This window comes from Fukomys damarensis, unplaced genomic scaffold, assembly GCF_012274545.1.
Source record: "Fukomys damarensis isolate Sample0158 unplaced genomic scaffold, DMR_v1.0_HiC HiC_scaffold_24, whole genome shotgun sequence".
NCBI classification, from domain to species: domain Eukaryota; kingdom Metazoa; phylum Chordata; class Mammalia; order Rodentia; family Bathyergidae; genus Fukomys; species Fukomys damarensis.
In genome coordinates, this window is record NW_022900936.1 from 31,967,328 (window position 1) to 31,987,128 (window position 19,801).

The following is a 19,801-nucleotide window of genomic DNA, read 5'->3' on the forward strand; positions in this document are numbered from 1 at the left end:
AACCCAAATAATCATCAACTACATAATATGAAATAAGCTTTCTAAAATTACATATTCCCCTAGTCATAGTTGGGAAAGGGAGGAAAATCAAAAGACTGAAAGCAAATTCTAAAGAGACAAGTAATAAAATAACGAAGAGTGTGATAAAGGAGATGATAGTGAAAAAGAAGAAATGTCAGAAAAAAATGATGCATAAACTTTTGATTTTTAATGACGTCACTGAGGATCCAGGAGCCATAGTTTTTTTTCATAACCTCACTGCCTTCATGTTTGTCTTCGCATGGTCATGAAATAGCTGCCATAGCTTCAAGAATCATTCCTTTAGGAGGCCAAATGTAAAGAAAAGAAAAATCAGTGCTTGTAGGGACATAGCCTTACAGACTTGTCCCTGGCCCTTTTCTCTCTGACTCATCCTTTCTGCTTTCTGGCTTGGGGATACGAACAGCTTTCCTCTGCTATGCCCTTGCGCTATGATGTTTCTTCCTACCCATAGGCCTAAAAGGATGGAGATAGCCAACTGGGAACTGAAACCTCTGAAACCATGAACTGAACTATATCTTTCCTCCCTTAGGCTGACTTTCTTCAGTACTTTGTCACTGTGATGAGAAACTAATATAACACCTTTCTCAAATCTGCATAAAGATACAGTATAGGTAAGTAGTAGCCATGCCCTTGGTGTGTCATCCTCACCCCCACTTCCTGTCAATATTACTCCTCTTACTTTATTACCAAATTCTTAAGAAATTTACTGCTTAATGCACTGTGAACTCTGTGGCTTGTGACTGTGTATACCCCCTGTGGGATAAGAGAAAGAAAACAAAGACATGGAGATTCCTGAATAATGGTGAGAGAACAGTTAAACATCTGACATAGTAGTAAGTGTTCCAGTCACTAGTTTTTGTTTGGCACTGTTTCATTCATTACATATTTAAGCTAAAAGAATAGATGTTGAATAAAGGTAAGATTGGAGTTCTTTAGGGTGAGTATAACAAAAAGGTCAATATGCCGAGAAACTTCTAGTGCTAGTATAGGATATCATACAGATGCTTATCTGTGGAATTTAGCTAATAAGGATGGTTATAACAGTAAAAAAATTGCAGATCTTCTTTAGTGCTAGAAAGCACTTAGCAAGGATGACAAAAACATCCTTAGTAAGAGGAAATTTGTGATCTAGGCTATGTGATCTCATCCTTATCACATAATATTGATAATGTTGACAAGTTACCTTATCTCTTTCTGCTTTCAGTTTCTTAACAGCAGAATGTAATCCTTAAATAAGACTATTTGATAATGAATTGTTAGAATAATACCTGGCACAGAGTAGATCCTATACAAGTGTTAGCTATTATTAGCTATCATTGTGATTGTTAAAAGAAAACATTTTTACCACTATTTTCATAATTTCCTAGTATTAGTATTTGTAATTCATCCGTGATTCTGGATATGAAATACTTAAGAAAGAAAACTGAAGATGGGCAAGTTTACTGATTTAATGGGAAATACTTAATATGTAAAATTAAATATTTGTATACCAATCATTTATTTGGCAGTATGTCCAAGGTTTATGAAGATGGTATAAATACTTTAATATAATTTATTAATATTTTCACAGTATTAGTTTGTGTAAATTAAAACTTAATGACAGCTCTACATAATATACAATTATATTAAAATTGCATTTTAAGATTTAAAATATTTTAAAATCCTATTAACTCTCTTTTAATGCTATCTTATTTGAAGTAAGGCAATTTAATGAGATAGTTATTCCTTTAAATTTTCCATGGAAGTGCCTAAAACTGCTTGAGGCAATGAGTCACATATTTATTAAAAATAATTAAATTTATATTTAAAACAAGTTAACTTTATGATGTGTAAGTTGTATTTCACAAAGGTATTTTTTAAAATGTCTCCATAAGTCTCTTACTCAGAAGCCCATTGAAAAGTAAAACTAATGTCTAGGAAACTGATAGGTACTTATTTCCACATTGAATTCAGCAGAGGCAATGACTTCCTACCCTTCCCTTGTAGCACATGCCACGCCTTTCTGAGAACCCTAGGGGAAAAGACTGTTTCTCTTAGTTACTTTTCTCATTTCTGAGATTAAATACCTGACACCCAAAGTTAAAAGAGGAAAAGTTTATTGTATCTCATAGTTTGTAGGGATTGCACTTCCTAGTTGGCTGGCTCCAAGGCAGAATGGCATGGCAGAGAGGCACTGCAGAGCAAGCAGGCAGAAGGCAGCAAGCAGCAAGCAACAGCAGCAGCAGCCCTCTTTCTGTCCTTCATAGTCTATCCAAATTGCAGAGCCTTAGGGCAGATAGCACTCACACCCACAGTGGGCCTTCCCCTAATCCACACCTAAAACTATGACAAACCAATCAGTGGACTAATTTAGTAATCATGCACCCTTAATCTCAGCATCACACACTCTAGATCTGAAGAGCCCCACCTATGACCATGTGAGGCCTTAGGGGTACAGCTAGACACAAGCCTAAATACTGTCATTTTGTCTTGAGGTCTAGACATTCACATTCTAAACTCCCTACTTAGTTGGCAACATGGTGGATTTAATATGATAGAAATTTTGGAAACCAAGGTGAGGCAAAACAACTCTCCTAAGATGGTACTGAATAGTTTTTAAAGGACAGTGATTTGAGAATTAGTGACCTAAATGTAAATAAATCCTCTGAGCACTGGGATGTCCACATTGGAACTGAAAGAATTTCCCTGAGCCTCAAACCTACCCAAGCAAATGACAATTTTTATTCATTCAAAGTCACAGCTTTTCTTTATGCCTTTATGTTATCTCTGCTGATTATATCTGAAATTTTCAGTACTCCTAGATTGCTCTTTCAAACTTTGCAAACTTTGTAGGCAGAAATTCTTATAAAGGATGTATTGGATAACTAAGCTTATCAATATGGAATTATTCTGGAGAATGTCTGCAGTTATAATTCAGAATAACAGCTGATAACACATTGCTTTTATAAGATCAGGAACTCTCTCATCCAAGTGTCTGTGTGTGTGTGTAAGTGTAAAAAACTTAGTAACTCTATTATAAAGGTACACAGAGATGAAGAGTATTGCATAAGGAAATGAATTTCATATGAGTCAGTCAGGATTTTAACCCATGTAGACTTTTGACTATCTTATACTGCCTTTCCAAAAGATGCATATGAAGTATAAAATAGGGTTTTTAGTTTTTAGTTTTAGAGAATTTAAGACAAAATCAGATACACAAAATTTTAAACAATGTACAACTATTAACATTAACTGTGTGAAGCCTAGTTCCCTGGCAAATTTAACTAATCTAGAGCAAAGGGAAGAACCAAGAAATGGGCAGGGTGAGAAAATTTATTATATAAAATTTAAGTAACAAAGCCCCATATTAAAGCCTCAGGTAATATACTTGAATGAGGTGAAGATATTCTCTAATGCCATTGCCAGTTTTTGTTCCTTGACTGGCCAGTCCTCCAAAGATCGGTCCTAATTTACAGACTATGTGAACTTTAGCTTATTTATAATAAGAATATAATTAAATTAAGACTCTTGAAGTGGGAATATAATCTTTAATTATCAAGGTGAGTCCTAAAGCCAGTACCAAATGCCCTTAGGAGTGACACTCAGAGGGAACAGAGAACAGGAGGCAGCAATGGGACCGTGAAGTCAATGACTGGAGTGATGCAGCCACAAGTGAAGAAAGGCCAATAGGCACCAGTAGCTAGAAAAGGCAAAGAACACATTAACCTTAGAGTCTCCAGATGAAGTATAGGACTGACAACATTTTGATTTTGACTTTGCCCTCCAATAATGAGACAAAATAAGTTTCTGTTGTTTTAAACCACCTAATTTGTTTATTTGGCAACCCTTAGTTCACACATCTTATTATCTAGATTTTTTATGAGTAAATGGTCACAAGACCTAGAAAGGTACCACCCTGTTATGGCTTGTGTCTAGATGTCCTTCCAAAGCAGTCATAGTTGGGAATTTTTCAGAGGTGACTAGATCTATAGTGTGTGATGCTGGGATTGATTCACAGTGCAATGCTAGAATCAGGCACTAGGATAAAGGGTGTGAGTGATACCCACACTAAGTATCCTGGATAAAGTAGAAGGGATAGAAAGAGCTGTGGTCCTCCCTTGTTGCTCTGCTATCTTTTGCCCACAATGAACTGTTTTTCTTGTGTGATAACACCATGCCTTGGTGCATCCAATTATGGACTGAAACCTTTACAAATTGTGAGCTAAGTAAACCTTCCCTCCCTTAACTTTGAGCATTGGGTATTTTGTCTCAGCAATAAAAATTAATTAAGACACAGCCCAAGGCAACCTACTAATTTAGGATAGAGGAAGCAGAGTTGCACTTATAGTTATATCTAACATAAGTGCCCATAGATATCTGCGAGTTTGTATCTTCAGTATCCCTCAAAAGCCATATGTTGAAGGATTAGGCCCACCTGTGGCACGACTGGAGGTAGTGGAAACTTTAGAAGATGAGGCCTTAGTAGAAGGAAAGTAGGTCAATGGTTGCATGCCCTTGAAGGGGACATTGGGACCCCTACCCCTTCCTCTCCCTATATTTTCACTCCCTAGCTTTCATGTGAACAGATCTTTGCATGCACTCTCATTATGGTGTACTGTGCCACCATAGGTCAAAGGACATGGAAGTAGGTGACCATGGACTAAAACCATGAGCCAAAAATCTTTCCTCCTTATAAGGTGATTATCTCAAGTGCTCTTTACAGAGGGAGAAAGCACACATCAGTAATCTTCCCTGACACCTCACCACATTAGGAGGACTTGATGCAGTGCTCTAACTGCCCCATTCAAAAGACAAACAGTTCTGATAATACTTAAGTGCATTATAATATGATGCATACAATATATGTTTGGAATGCATGTTCTGTGAAAAAATGAATCACAATCATCTTTTAAAATGCAACTTTGTAACATTAAATTTATAAATTCTATATATTCCGGGTGTAGTGGCACACACCTGTAATCCCAGCACTCAGGCGGCTGAGGCAGGAGGATCGCTGTGAGTTCCAGGTCAGTCTGAACTACATAGTGAGACCCTGTCTCAAAAAACCAATAAATAAAAATAAAAAATAAAAAATATAAATTCTATATAACATATTGTTCACTTTGCTCTTTAAAATTGCATCAGTAAGTGGAGGAAAAGTGACATAAGTTAGCTTTGGAAAACTGTTTCAGTGGATACTGTAAGGCTAAAAACAGAACTATACACAAACACTGTGTTCTGATTGGTAAATTTATTTTTCATGAGATACGGGCTAGGACTTCTGAAGCTGCTCTGCATGTGTTCTGCATAATCAGCGCCAGGTTTTTTTATTAGAGATAGAAGTTACAAATAAAGAATGGGTAGAGGATATTGAACACTGTGAGGCTGAATTACAGTCAGTGATAGCCACAGAAACTCACGAAGAAATACAGAAAAATATGTTTGTATCTCTATGTATGTGTATATGTGAGTTTCTATACTAGATATATTTTTTAGCTGTGTGTGCTGAAATGGTATAGAAACAATGATACCACAGTAACAACAAACATAACCAGTTCCCAGAGGGGAGTTTCTAAATACCATTCTCCAAAGGAAATAGCTGATACTAGGGGCAGGTAGGGAAAATGCAAGATAAGTTTGAATTTTATTTTTTAAAAATGTACTGAGGAATGTCAAAAGGAAACAGATACCAACCAAGGATAGTCCCCAGTATGAAAACAGGAATCATTTGAACAGCAAAATAAATAACAAACCATTGAACTGTCACCCAAATAGTAAATATCTGAAAGTATATCCTAATATAAATGATTGACTACATAGACAGAGGTGGGTCAGAGTTTAATTCTAACATGATCCCTAAAAGTATCATGTATTCAGTTTATTCGGAATAGGGACTCTTGGAAGATGATTTGATCATGGGGGTGCTTATATTCTTGGCTAAATGTGCTGCTAGGAGGTGGGGCCTGTTCAGAGGAAAGAGGTCGGGGAAGGTGGTACAGAGAAGGGCGAATTCTCCCTTTGTTTACTTTCTACTTCCTGGCTGCTATGGGGTGCACACATTTTCCTCCATTGCACTCCTTGCCATTCTTTTTCTGCCTTGGAGCCAACTGACCTAGGAGTGAAATTGTGAGGTAAACAATCATAAGCTGTGGGTGTCAGGTATTTGTTCCCAGAAACTGGAAAATTCCTGAGAAAAGGAGAAAGGCAAAAAAGTTCCTTACCAGAAAATTCCAAATAATTTATACAGAGCTTCCATCGCCCATGAAGTGAAGTTTTGTTCTCCACCACTTGAGTGTAGGCTGCACTTAGTCATATACTTCCTAATAGTAGATGTGGAGAGAGAAAAACAATTAGTTTTACAGGGGAGAAACCTGTCAAACTTTAGTTAATACTGAACTCTAGGGCTGGGGATTTAGTTTAGTGGTTCTGATGCCTGCCTCACAAGCACAAGGGCCCAAGTTTGATCCCCAGTATTAAAAAAAAAAAAATATTGAACCCTACTTAATATTTAAATGAAAAATATATGATATTATTTTAGTGTTTCAATTAATCAGAAATTTCAGTCTTTTCTAGTGGATTTAGGTAAATGGACTTTCTGAACTTCTATTAGATATTTGAGTTTACAAGCCTGCCTCTTAGTTATCTAGTGGCATAGTGTTCTGAGAAATTTAAAGAAACTGCTACAAGTACCTAATTAATCCTTACAAAGTTGAAATAATCTAATTCATTAAAAGGACTATGTGTGCCTGGAACTGAACTAGAAATTTTTAATTATCATTTTGTACTTTGCTGATAACTTGATGTTTAGTGGGGAAAAAAAGGTGACCCTCTCTAGGTGACAACCACAAAAAAGTTTAAAATGTAGAAATATAGGAAATATACACAGTAACAAGCAAATGACCTAACCTTTAAGAATTTATTTTTTCTTAAGAACATATTCCCTAAGTTATTTATTATGAAATATATACAATAACAAGCAAATGACCTAAACTTTAAGAATTTATTTTTTCTTAAGAACATATTCCCTAGGTTATTTAATTCTTGTAACAATTTTAATAGAAAATGGCCATGCCACCTATTCGAGTCATTTATATTTCAATTTAGTATCTAATATAAATTTTCATAACACTGAGTCATTTAACCAGTATGAATTCAACTACCACTCTTTATTTGCTCCTAATTTCATTTTTATGTTTTAATTTCATCTAGAAATTTTTCTAATTTTTCAAGATTTTATTTTATTGCTGGGGATTTAGCTCAGTGGTGCTGCCGCCTGCCTCACAAGAGCAAGGACCTGAGTTCGATCCTCAGAACCAAAAAAAAAGAAAGAAAAGAAATTAATTTAAAAAGATTTTATGTTATTTTTATTAGCAGTTTTAATGCATTTTAAACCTGAAATAATTCAACATTTAAAAAGAACAAGTTGAAGCCAAGGATATTTAACTTAATTATTTAGTGTTAAAGAATTTTATGGTTAAATTTCTGTTCTTACATAAAATTGATTATAGCTGGATGTGGTGGTGCACGCCTCTAATCCCAGCACTTGGGAGGCTGAGGCAGGAGGATCACTGCGAGTTCAAGACCAGCCTGGGCTACATAGTGAGTTCCAGGGCAGTATGAACTATACAGGGAGACCCTTTCTCAAAAATAAATAAAATTAATAATCTAGGTCTGAGGTTATTGTATTAAAACTTTTTTTGAAAACTTTTTCAGGAATAAGTAATCTTGCAGATAAAATTGCATATTCCACATTCATCAACACCTGCTAAATTAACTGTCATCTGAGAAGGTAGGGTTTCCCAGGCAAACATAGTAAATTATCTCATATCTGTTCTCTGCATCCTATCTGCCATGACACGAGCAGCTCTTCTCTACAATGACACTCTGCCATGCCAACTGCAGTCTTAAACCTCTACCAACTCTGAGCCAAAATAAACCTCTTCTTTCTTAAAAACATAAGTTATTTCATGAGAGGATTTATCAGTTCACTTCATTCAATAACCTATTAGCATCACTATGCTTTTGATCTAAAAATTATTAAAGAACGCTTCCAAAATTTTTTTAGCAAGATAAGGCAAAAAATTGTTTATGATAGAAGAATATTAGAAATATAAAAGAATTGTGCAGGCTGGATTGAATTTACACACTCATGAAATTATCAGTACTTTTTAATTCTTACAATATCCAGTTTTGTATTTTTTTTAGTGAACATTATTTGGAATTAAATTCCAGACTCATTAAAATGAATGCTTCTCTGGGGGAATACAGTTTAAAAAGATGTAAGTATATATGTATGTGTATATGTATATGTAGTAAGAAACTGGATTTAATGTTTTATCATAAACTGAATTTTCTATATTACTATAGAGTTTCTTGATCTTTCTAAGGCCTAATTTCATTACTCAGATCAACTGAGATTTGTTTCCCAGCCAAGATGGGGTAAGAGGAACAGGATTTACCCTGCTGCTTGAAACAATAACAAAAACAGCAAGTCATGTTACCAGGCATCAGTAACCAAAGATACTGATTCCTAAGAGATGAAAAACCAATGAGACAATTTCTATAAATAGCTTACTGCTGCAAGAAAAGTTTCAAGCCACAGTTCAGTCAAAAGAGCAGGGAAGAATCCCAAGGAGCTGGAAGCTAGAAAGCACAGAGCAAGAACACCTAACACAGACACCCAGAACAGAGAGAACTAAGTCACAGAGAAATGACCTCAGGGTCATGCTAAAGTTCTCCTGCTGAGTACTCAAGGTACTACTGGTTGGGGTATATATTGAAAGAGACTGCCAGGAGCAATGAAAGCACCATCCAACAGAATTAAAGGGAATAATGCTTAACATTCACATAAGGCCAGCAAAAGTAGCTATTTTTCCTCCAGATTCATGCAGAAGTGCACAGAGAACTGAGGAATGTCTTGTCTCATTAGTTGGGAATAATTAGCTCTAACTTGAATGCTTTTCTGCAACCACTTAACAAGTCATAGTGTTAAGCCTCTAAACCCTGCCTGCAGCAGACTGTATCATTGAAAGCTCTAAAAGGTTTGCCATCATTGCAGCCATCTGTTTCCATGTAACATAACTGCATATAAGAACAAACTTAAAAGAGTATTATATGAATAAGAAAACATTCAAACACTAAAAAAGGTAAGGGCTGACAAACTGAAACTGGAAGACACAGTTGAAGAGAATAACCAAAACTGGTTTAATCCCAGCACTCAGGAGGCTGAGGCAGGAGGATCATTGTGAGTTCAAGACCAGCCTAGGCTACATAGTGAGTTCCAGGTTAGTCTCAACTACATAGTGAGAATCTATCTAAAAAAAAAAAAAAATCAAAACTGGCTTAAAACTGGCGCAGTTATAAGAATTACCTGATTCAGCCACACAAAGACTGTTATACACAGGTTTCATATGTCTAAAAAGTGTATTGAAGCTGTTTAAAACAGATATCTAAATTCTAGAGATGAAAGTTATATATAGTGTCTAAACTAAAAATTTAGAATATTAAAGAAATGACAACAGGAATAATCCAAAACTTAAAACAAATTATTTGAATAAAAGAATATAAAGAACTTCAGGGAGGTGTGGAGCAACCTCAAGCAAGCCAGACAACTGTGTGTGTGTGAATGTGTGTGTGTAATTGAATCTCTTTTTTAATCAATTTTATTGGTACTTTTAGGGTATAGAGTATAATGACATTCATTGTTTGAAATTTGTACCTTTACATAATCAATCTTGGTTCTTCTTTTTTCCCCATTCCCCAACCTCCCTTCAACCCCTCCCTCCCTCCCTATCTACAAAGACTTTGTTTCCATTTTTTCATTTTCTCATATTAATTGTATTCCCTTCTTTGCTTTCCCCTACCCCTTCCATTTTCCCTTCCCCTTTGTCCCTTTTCACATTATCTATTATATATATGGATCCTTATTTACACTTTCAGTTTCTCACAATAGAGAAACGCTTCAGTATTTGCACACGTGTGTCCTATTTATTTCACTTGAGTATCACCTCAATTTGCATCCATTGAGCTATAAATGTCTCTAGTTTCTCACTCTTGATGGCTGAGTAGTATTCCATCTATTAAAAAACCACATTTTCTTCATCCAGTCTACAGTTGATGGGCAATTTGGCTACTTCCAAGTGTTAGCTATTTGTAAACTGTGCTGCTGTAAATATAGGTGCACATACATCATTGTGGTATGATTCTTTTAATTATTTGGGAAGATACCCAGCAGAGAAATAACTGGGTCAAATGGGACTTCCAATCCTAATTTACTTCTACAATGGTTGCACCAGTCTACACTCCCACCAACAATGAAGAAGGGTTACTATCTCCCCACAACCCTGCCAGCATTTGTTATTGGTTGATTTTATGATAGCAGCCATTCATTCTGGGGTGAGATGGAATCTCAGTGTTGTTTTCAATTGCATCTCTCAAATGACCAGTGATATGGAACATTTTTTCATATATTTATTTGCTATTTCTACTTCTTTGTCTGTGAAATGTCTGTACATCTCAGATGCCCATTTTTGAATTGAGTCTTTATGTTTGAGGGGTCTGATTTGTTTGAGTTCTTTATATATTCTAGATAGTAGACCTTTTCCTGAGGAGCATCTGGTAAAAATTTTTTCCCACATTGTTCATTGTCTCTTAGCTCTGCATGATTTCTCTGGCAGTGCAGAAGCTTTTTAAAAAGATGAGATCCCAATTGTTGATTCTTTGTGCTGGTTCCTGTGCTACTGAGGATTTGTTCACAAAGTCTTTTCTTATGCCAATGTCTTCAAGAGTTCTACCTAACTTATCTTCCAACAAGTTTAGTATTTCTTTTTTAATATTTATATCTTTAATCAACTTGGCTTTTAGTCTAGTGCATGGTGAAAGATATGGTTCTAGTTTTAATCTTTGGCAAATTGAAATCCAGTTTTCCAACACCATTTATTAAAGAGGCTATCTTTCCTCCACTGAGGAAGGCTGGCTCCTTTGTCAAAGATGAGGTAGCTGAGTACCTCTGGAGCTGTTTCTGCAACTTCTAATCTGTTCCACTGTTCCTCTGGTCTGTTTCTTTGACAGTTCCATGCTGTTTTTCTCACAGTGGCTTTGTTACAGAGTTTCAAGTTGGGGATTGTGATACCCCCTGCCATGTCTCTATTACCTAGAATTGCTTTTGCTCTTTTAGGTCTGTTCTGATGTCAAATGAATTTTTGGACCATTTTATCTAGTTCTGTGAAATATACTGTTGGAATTTCAATAGGGATTGCATTGAATCTTTCTAGCATGTTTGGAAGTATGGCCATTTTTACTATATTGATTCTTCCTACCCAGGTACAAGAGATGTCTTTCCATTTTCTTATATCCTCTTCAATCTCTATTTTCAGAGTGTTGTAGTTTTTAATGTAGAGGTCTTTTGTTTCCCTCATTAGACTGATTCCTAGATATTTCATTTTGTGGATGTTATTGTGAAAGGAATTGTTTCCTTAATTTCACTCTCAGTGAGTCTGTTATTTGTGTACAGGAAGACAATTTGATTTTTTAGCATTTACCTTGTATCTGGCTACTTTCCTGAATCTGTAAATTAAGTCTAGAAATCTTTTGGCAATGTTTTTTTGGGTCTTCTACGTAAAGTATCATATTGTCAGCAAATATTAACAGATTAACTTCTTCCTTTCCTATCTTTATTGCCTTTATTTTTTTCTTTCATGGCTAATGTTTCCAGAGCTATATTGAACAGGAGAGGTGATAGTGGGCATCCTTGTCTTGCTACTGATTTTAGCATGAAGGTTTTCAATTGTTTGCTAAATGTGTATTATTGGAAGGTATGAGAATTTTTTTTTGCCTAAAATTCACTAGCTGAGATGGAATTGGAAAAGTCCTTGGAAGACAGAAACTACCAAAGCTTATTTAACAACTAGATAATTAATATAAATAAATATATGTGCATGTATGTACACACCAATATATTTGAATATACTAATAAATTACCCATGAAGAGAAGAAATCCAGGTCTATGTGACTTCACTGATGAATTATACCAAGCATTTCTGCAATAAATTATATCAAATGTATAATAATTCTACCAGAGAATTTAAAGATGGGGTTTAATTCCCAAATTACTTTGTGAGATGAATGTTACCATCACACCAAAACCAGAAAAAGATGTTTTAAAAACAGAAAAGTACAGACTAGTATTTTTGACATACCTATGTGCAAAAATTACCAAGAAACTTAGAAAATTGAGAGCAACAATATACAAAATAACACTTTATGAGCAAGTAGGACTTAACTAAATAATTCAGGTTAAATTTAACATTTGTAAGTCAGTCAATACAATTTACCATATTAAAAAACCAAACTGAAAAGTAACATGTTTGCAAATACAGAGGAAAAACAATAAAACAAAAATGAACATCCCTTCTTCATCAAAGAAGAGGGATATTCCTAAACTGATAAAGATCATCTCCAAAAAATTATTCACCTAACCTCATACTTAATGATGAAGATTAAATGCTTACTTTATAAAGTCAGAAACAATGAGAAGATATTCATTTTTATAACTTTGATATTTTGCTAGATGTTCTAGACAGTGTGCTCAGGAAAAAAAATAATAAAGTTGACCCAAATTGGAAAGGAAGAAAATCTTTATTTGCAAATTATGTGATTCACTATATAAGAAAAGTTGAATGAAACCTAAAAAAGGTTAATGCTATATGAGATCAACATGCAAAAATTAATTGTAATGAATTCAATTTCTATATACTAACAGCTAATAAGATGAAATGAGATTTGTTTAAAAATTGTAACTACAGCAGCATCAAAAAGGTGAAATAGTTAAGTATAAATTTGACAAAAGATGTGTTAGGCCCCTACTCCAAAAACTATAGAATGCTGCTTTAAAGCATTAAAAATACTTAAATGTTTTATATACTATGTTTAATGATTTTCGACAAGTGCTATTAGAACAATTGGATATGTATATGTAAGATATATGAACTTCATTCACATCTCTTAGCACACATTGAAATTTTTAAGTTTAAACACATTGTGGTACAGCCATAAAATTAAGTACTACTCAGCAATATAAAGAACAAACTAGTGTTTTACACAATACAAATTAATCTTAAAACCGTTTTACTAAGCAAAAGGAGTTGGGTATAAATTAGTGTATACTATGTCTATTCTGTTTATGTGAACTTCTATAAAGTGAAACAACATATAAGTGACACAAACCAACTCAGTGATTACCTGAAGTTGGAAAGCTGAGGGGAAAATTAAATCCAAAAGAATTTGGGGGATGTTTTTCTTGGTGACAGAAATGTTTTGTGTTTTCAATGTGATGGTGGTCTTGTGGGTATATATGATTTTCAAAACTCATTGATTTGTACAGTTAAAATGAGCTTGTTTTATACCATTTAAAATAAACTGCAATACAGTTAATTTTCAAATATTGTCAAGAAGACTACATAACTAAATCTATGAAACTTATAAAAGAAAGCATAGAAAAAAGATTTTGTAACCTTAGATAGGGCAAAGATTTCTTCAAAAGCAAAAGTACAGTACATAATGGTAAGTATATTTAACTTGATTAAGTTGATTTCTTTTTTTTTGGAAGATACTTTTAAATAAATAAGGTGATAAGACAGAGGCTCAGAGTAAATATTCTATAGCATATATTTTATATAGGACTATGTCCATATAAAGAACTTTACAAACACAGTAAAAAGATAGTGTGACCTCTGAGGTCTCTCTACTACCACAGAATAAAGAATGTCAAGGGAATATAAAAAGACCTCCTAAGTTGCAATGATAAATTCTTATAGAGGACCTAACATGTTCCATCAAATTAAAGCAAAATAATGCAGCTGGTTTGTATGTGAAGCCATCTACAACCAGAAAGTAACACTGTAAATGGCAGACAAAAGTGATTTGGGATGGGACGGCACAAGGAAGCCTGTTTTAGTTAGAGGGTGTGAAGAGCTTTGACCAGTCCAGCAGGGCTTCAATAACATACTCTATAGGCTGTAGCACATGCATGTAGCACATGTTTCAGATCTACAGGTATTTGAGAAGAGGCACTGTGCAATGTGGAGTCCTTTAGGTATGCATCATGGCTGAAGGAATGTGCATTCATCATCAAACCCTAGCCGATGATGGAGAAACTTTCAGAGATGAGCATCCAAACTGCAACCCAAAACCCACTTATTTATTGCAAAATGCAAATTAAACCTGAATACTGAAGTTTTAGTTTAGAAAAAACAATTCATATATCAACATCTTTTAAAAGAAAACCAAATAAGTGTGCCATAGGTTTGCCACCACAGCCCTGGGATGTGCATGGAATGCAAATAAATGTGTATTGCATCAAAATCTTGGCTTAGTGAATTTCTTTTAAAGGCCTTATTCCTAAAGCAGGTGAGAAAACTATACATAGATTTGGGCTCAGGTGTGAAGACTTGAGACAAACTCATCTCTGAGACCAGATGCAAATAGAGCCAGTAAAACCAACAAACATTGATAATGGCTGAAGAAAAACAATAACATTTACAGGCATCAAGAAATGAGAAATGTCAAAGAGACCTCATTTAAAGTTACAGAAAAGTCAAGAAGGGAACTTTAAGTATTGGTGATTATCCGACCTCTAACATATATTATTAGCAAGTGTGATAGGAATAAGAGCTTATGGAAACAAAACTAGGCAAAGTAATAGCAATATGCAGATAGTTGTTTAGTGTTTAAAAGAAGGTGGGTTATAGAGGTAGATTTTCCAGCTGAATTCATTTCTCCAAAACAAAACATTTGGGAAGTTAGTGAATTACATTCTGAAAATTGTGGTAACCACCCTGCAAAGCACGCACGCACACACACACACACACACAACACACACACACACACACACACACACGCACGCACACACACTTGCTTTCATTGAGATTGCTTTTTATTGTAAGACATTTCCTCTTTTTACTATGGCTGCTTTGAAGTGACTTTTTATCACTTGTTTTCAAATAAAGCTTGGTTAGCACACACTCTCCAACCTGGCTCCTTTTGACATGCATGTAAACTTTCACTGTCAACTTTTTAAAGGAGTTTACATTTTAATAACTCCATTCCCAGTCATTTTGAGCAGTATCTACTTGTAAAACACACCCAAACTGGTCTTACCCCAGTCCCCCAGTGAGTTTTTAAAAAGACCCATATAAGTACATTTCATTTATTTCAGGCGGCAGAGTTACCATTACACTATCTTTGGCCAGTTGGGCAGATTATATTGTCAGATATTCTGATTGCTCCACTGCTATCCCCAAGGACATGAAGGAATGTGCTGCTATTAATATAGTTTGTGAGCTTAACCCAGAAAAATATGGCATCCTCTAACATTTATGTTTTATAATCCTAAAATTATTGGTCATCAAAGAAGGATAACACTGAAGACTAACCTTTTCTCTCTCACAGTTTTGGAGAACTGATTTCAATGCTTTTAAACTTTACATGTACTTTGAGAATAATCCATTTAATGTGCGATAACAGAGTAATGATTCTATGATTTTGTGTTACTGGACAACTGAAAGCAGAATAAATAGAAATTAACTCTACAGTAACAAACAGTACCCAATTCCATGACATACATTGAGGGGAACACCAAAACAGGCCTTAGACTGCAACCTAAATTCAAGGAAGAATCAGCAAAATCACTTGCACATAAATTTGATTAAGAAAAACAGAGTGAAACTAAGTAAGTCTAATATGATTATAATTACAGTAGAAGTATCATAAGGGAAAAACTACATCAACTTATATCAGTTAACTGTATTTCCTCAATTCTGTGGTGCCTTCCATCCACACTTTTCATCTATGAATAAGGAATGTATCTTACAATTGTTATGCTATACTTAGTTGGAATTACAAATTCTTTCATAGTGACACATATAATGCTGGTTCATATATATATATATATACACACACACACACACACACACACACACACACACACATATGGAGGGAGACAGAATATTTGCCTATCAATGTATACAGATAATATGTGCTTATTACCACATTTTCAATCCCTTTAAAAACTGACCACTTTATTTTTATGTTTGGAGAAATTTCTGAATCACTCATAGCATGAGAAAGAGATGAGAACCTTGTAAATAGAATCAATGGAGATCTATAACATGACAAACTCTCCATGGATAGTACAAAACTCAGAATAAGACAATAAACTACAGTAACCATTAATATTGCGAGGATAAGCTAATTCCCTTAATTCTAGAAAATAAAGTTGCAAGAAAGAAAGAAAGAAAAAGAAAATTGGAGGGAGGGAGTTTTAGCAAAGGGGGGATATGGAGATATGTTAAGATATTCAACTATCTTAAAATATAAATATAAGTTTCTTCTATTTAAAGATGACAGGAATATCTATGAAGTTAGGCAGAAGAACTTCAAGGTTTTTTTCTTTAACTGAAGACTTTCTCTTTTAAAGTTTACATTGAGTGATAACATAATTAGTTGAGTTGGGAAATGCCAAATGAAAATGAAAAACCTAACACATGCTGCATATGAATGGCTTCTCAGGAAATTCTTGTGGATTCTTTTTTCTTGTCAAGCAGGGTATTTCAGTGAAGTGCACCTAGAGAAATAAGACTATCAAACTGATGGCATTAAAAAGAATCAAACTATGCTCAGTTCTGCTCATGACTCACAGAAGAAGGAAGAAATCCATTAATTAAAAAAGAAAAACCCAAACTAATCCTGTAATGGACAGAAACCAAAACTACTTACAAAAAACTCTGTTTAACCTTATCACAAATACTCCTTAGAATGTAGAACGTTATTTTATGAATAATTATTAATCAAAAGTCATTTTCAGTGAGAAGTGCTATAACTGACAAATGGCCTATCCCAGCAGACCCTTGTTTCTTCATGTTTTCTCGAAACAATAGCAAGATTCTCATAGTATTTGTTTTTGCACTTTGCAGAAAGTTCCAAAATAATGGAGAAAGACTGAGAACAGGGAAAACAAACTTATTTTTCTTTGAACCAGATCTGATCAAGTATTGAACATAATGAACCTTAAAAAGAGAGACTCTGTTCAGGACATGGGACCAGAAGAGGATAGTGGTATCCTCTGTCCACTACCCCTAAAATTACATCCTTTGTTCCAACATGTGATTGCCTCAAGGGATGTTCCTGCACAGCATGGTGGTTGTGGCTAGTGATTACTTTGCTATACATGACTCCTCTTGGATCCTGCATCTGCTGCTTGTCTGCAGTTCATTTATTTTTAACCCTTAAAAAAAAGAGTAGGGTCACTTTGTAGAGTCATTTCATAATCCAGACATGAGAATCAAATTTTTGTATATTATTGAAACCCTAATTTTTCTCCTTGGAGGTGTGGATTACTCATCACAGGTCTGTTTGTTTATTCCTAAGTAGCATTTTCTGAAAAATAACACTTCATTTTATTTGTTGCCTCAATTATCTTATCCAGCAAAACAGTTTAGCAATACTAGGAATTATTCTTGGAAATCATCAGTTGCCAACTAATACAAAGTTGTCATTTTGTCTTTTTAAAAAATCAAAATTCTTACCATCCATAATACTTTGATATACATGTTCTCCTTTTCACATCTCTATTGATGAATTCATATCAAACAAATTTTAAAATCCCAGGTACAGATGAAAATTTTTTATTTAAATATGTTAGCATCAGTAAAAGGATTAATTTCATCATTAAATTTTACACTTTGTAAAAATCTAATTAAAAGCATGAAAATCTAATTAAGCATGAAATATAATTAAAGCTTGAAAAATATGAAAATAACTTAATACATGTGTCTAATTTTCATTAGAAGGTAGCAAGATCATGTATACTTTCAGCAGTAGCACAAAATTTTATCTAAGTTGGAACTTGTGATATCACTTTTCAACTTACGAGGCTGACATAATAGGGCCAAATCAACTTCATTCAATCTTTGGAGGTTTTACTTAACAACTCTGGAAACCCACATAGAGCTTTGAGTTTAACAACACCTCTAAGTTAGCTTCTTGGATTTTTGAGCTAATATATCAACAGATCTCTTCCTTAGCCTGTTACTTTTAATTTTGCAAAGCAGTGTTCTTGGCCAGCACTGTATGATATGGCTAGTGATTGGACTTACATCCTCTCACTGCTGTATGTATAACAGAGCCCTTAATAAGCAAATTCTTCTTTTGACAATTGAAACCATAAACATAACAGATAGGATAATGATACACACAAATCAATTACATTGATTTGAGCTTGCAATGTTAATGCATCATTTAGTTTTGCAGACAGTTTTCCTTAATCAAACTATGCAAGAGATACCTCTGCTTCCCAAAAACTTTTCTTTAGAAGACTGAATCTCAAATACATTTTAGCATTACCTTCATTTTAATAGTCATCGATGACATTGGATTTAAAGAGTGCTAACTTTCAGTTGTAATTTTCTCAGTAATTTAAAAGAGATTTGTGACTTTACTGTTGAAAGGAGGAAAGAACTATATCAGAGCTGTCACATCTTTCATACCCTGATACACCCCCCTCCCACTATCCACAGATCTTTTATTAAATTCCACTCTGGAAGAAATGTGAATAGTCACTGAAATGGTTTCACTGCCAGGACGTGAAAGCTGATATACTGAAAAATGTGTCCAGTTATGTTAAATGAATACCAATCTCCCTGACTAGAGGGCTAATATGAGACTATGACACAGTTATATTTAGAAACAGGATTAAAAATAGTGCCTGAATTTTCATTTCAAGGTCATTCACAGACACATCCCCAAAGTCCAGTGGGATTCAATCTCAAAGAATACTATTCATGTATGGGGTGTTTAGTTTTCTTTTTAGTCTATTCAGCCTATTAAGGCTTTTGAAGAAAGGAAAGTAATATTTATTAAGTATCTATTATAGTCTTAAGATTGTGTTAAATGCTTCCATTTGTATCTAATGATAACAATAATAATAATAGCAAGAATAATATTAACTGATAATTTTTGGAAACTCTATAGAAAAAACATATATGCTAAGCAATTTATATTCCTATTTATGCGTTTTCGTACCAAAAGCTTGTGAACTTTGCAAATGAAGATATCAATGATTACAGAGGTCCAGGGAGCTTTTAAAAGTAATGCCACTAAATAGCAAAGTATGATTCAGATCTTACACTTTTGATGCCAAAAATTGTCTCCTCAGAAGAATATTAATACAAAACTTTGGGTTTCAGACTATCTTCCTTTGCGAAATAGTGACAGTGATAATACATATACCATTGGATTGTAAGAAAAAAATTAATGATACATATAAATATGTTATAATGATAGTTCTTGGCACATGATATACAGCTAAGAAATATTACTGTGATGATTAAGCTTGATTATGTCAACTCAACTGGCTTGGGATTGGCCCAGATTGGTGGAACACACTTCAGAGTGTGTCTGGGTAGGGCATGAAGGCATGACTTTGGATGTTATCTGTGGTCTCTATCCTTTTCTCTCTGTTGTCACTCCACTGTGCTGGTTTCTGGCACCATGAAGCAAGCAGCTTTGTTCTGCCTGGCCCTTCTACCATGATGTTTCTATCTTGGAGCCATCCAACCACTGTATAATAAATTCCCTAAAACCATGAGCTAAATTACTATAAACCGCTCATCCTTTAAGATGTGTCAGGGAATCTGACAGCAATAGGAATCTGACCAATGCAATAACTATCAGTAATTTTGTGTAATGATTAAAAAATTTTTCGTGACACATTTCAAAATATCGT

At 34.5% G+C, this 19,801-nt stretch overlaps 1 long non-coding RNA gene across 9 annotated transcripts in view; it reads left to right on the forward strand.

Moving 5' to 3' along the window:
* The window catches only part of LOC104847444, a 41,776-nt gene that overhangs the window by 3,367 nt on the left and 18,608 nt on the right, over positions 1 to 19,801 (forward strand). For 7 of the 9 annotated variants that reach the window (XR_776158.2, XR_776160.2, XR_002024677.1 and 4 more), the window contains exons 2-3: positions 572 to 653; positions 8,227 to 8,300. This is a non-coding gene — a long non-coding RNA (uncharacterized LOC104847444). The remainder of the gene's footprint in view (positions 1 to 571; positions 654 to 8,226; positions 8,301 to 19,801) is intronic. The other 2 variants (XR_002024679.1, XR_002024678.1) reach the window with 1 other exon arrangement.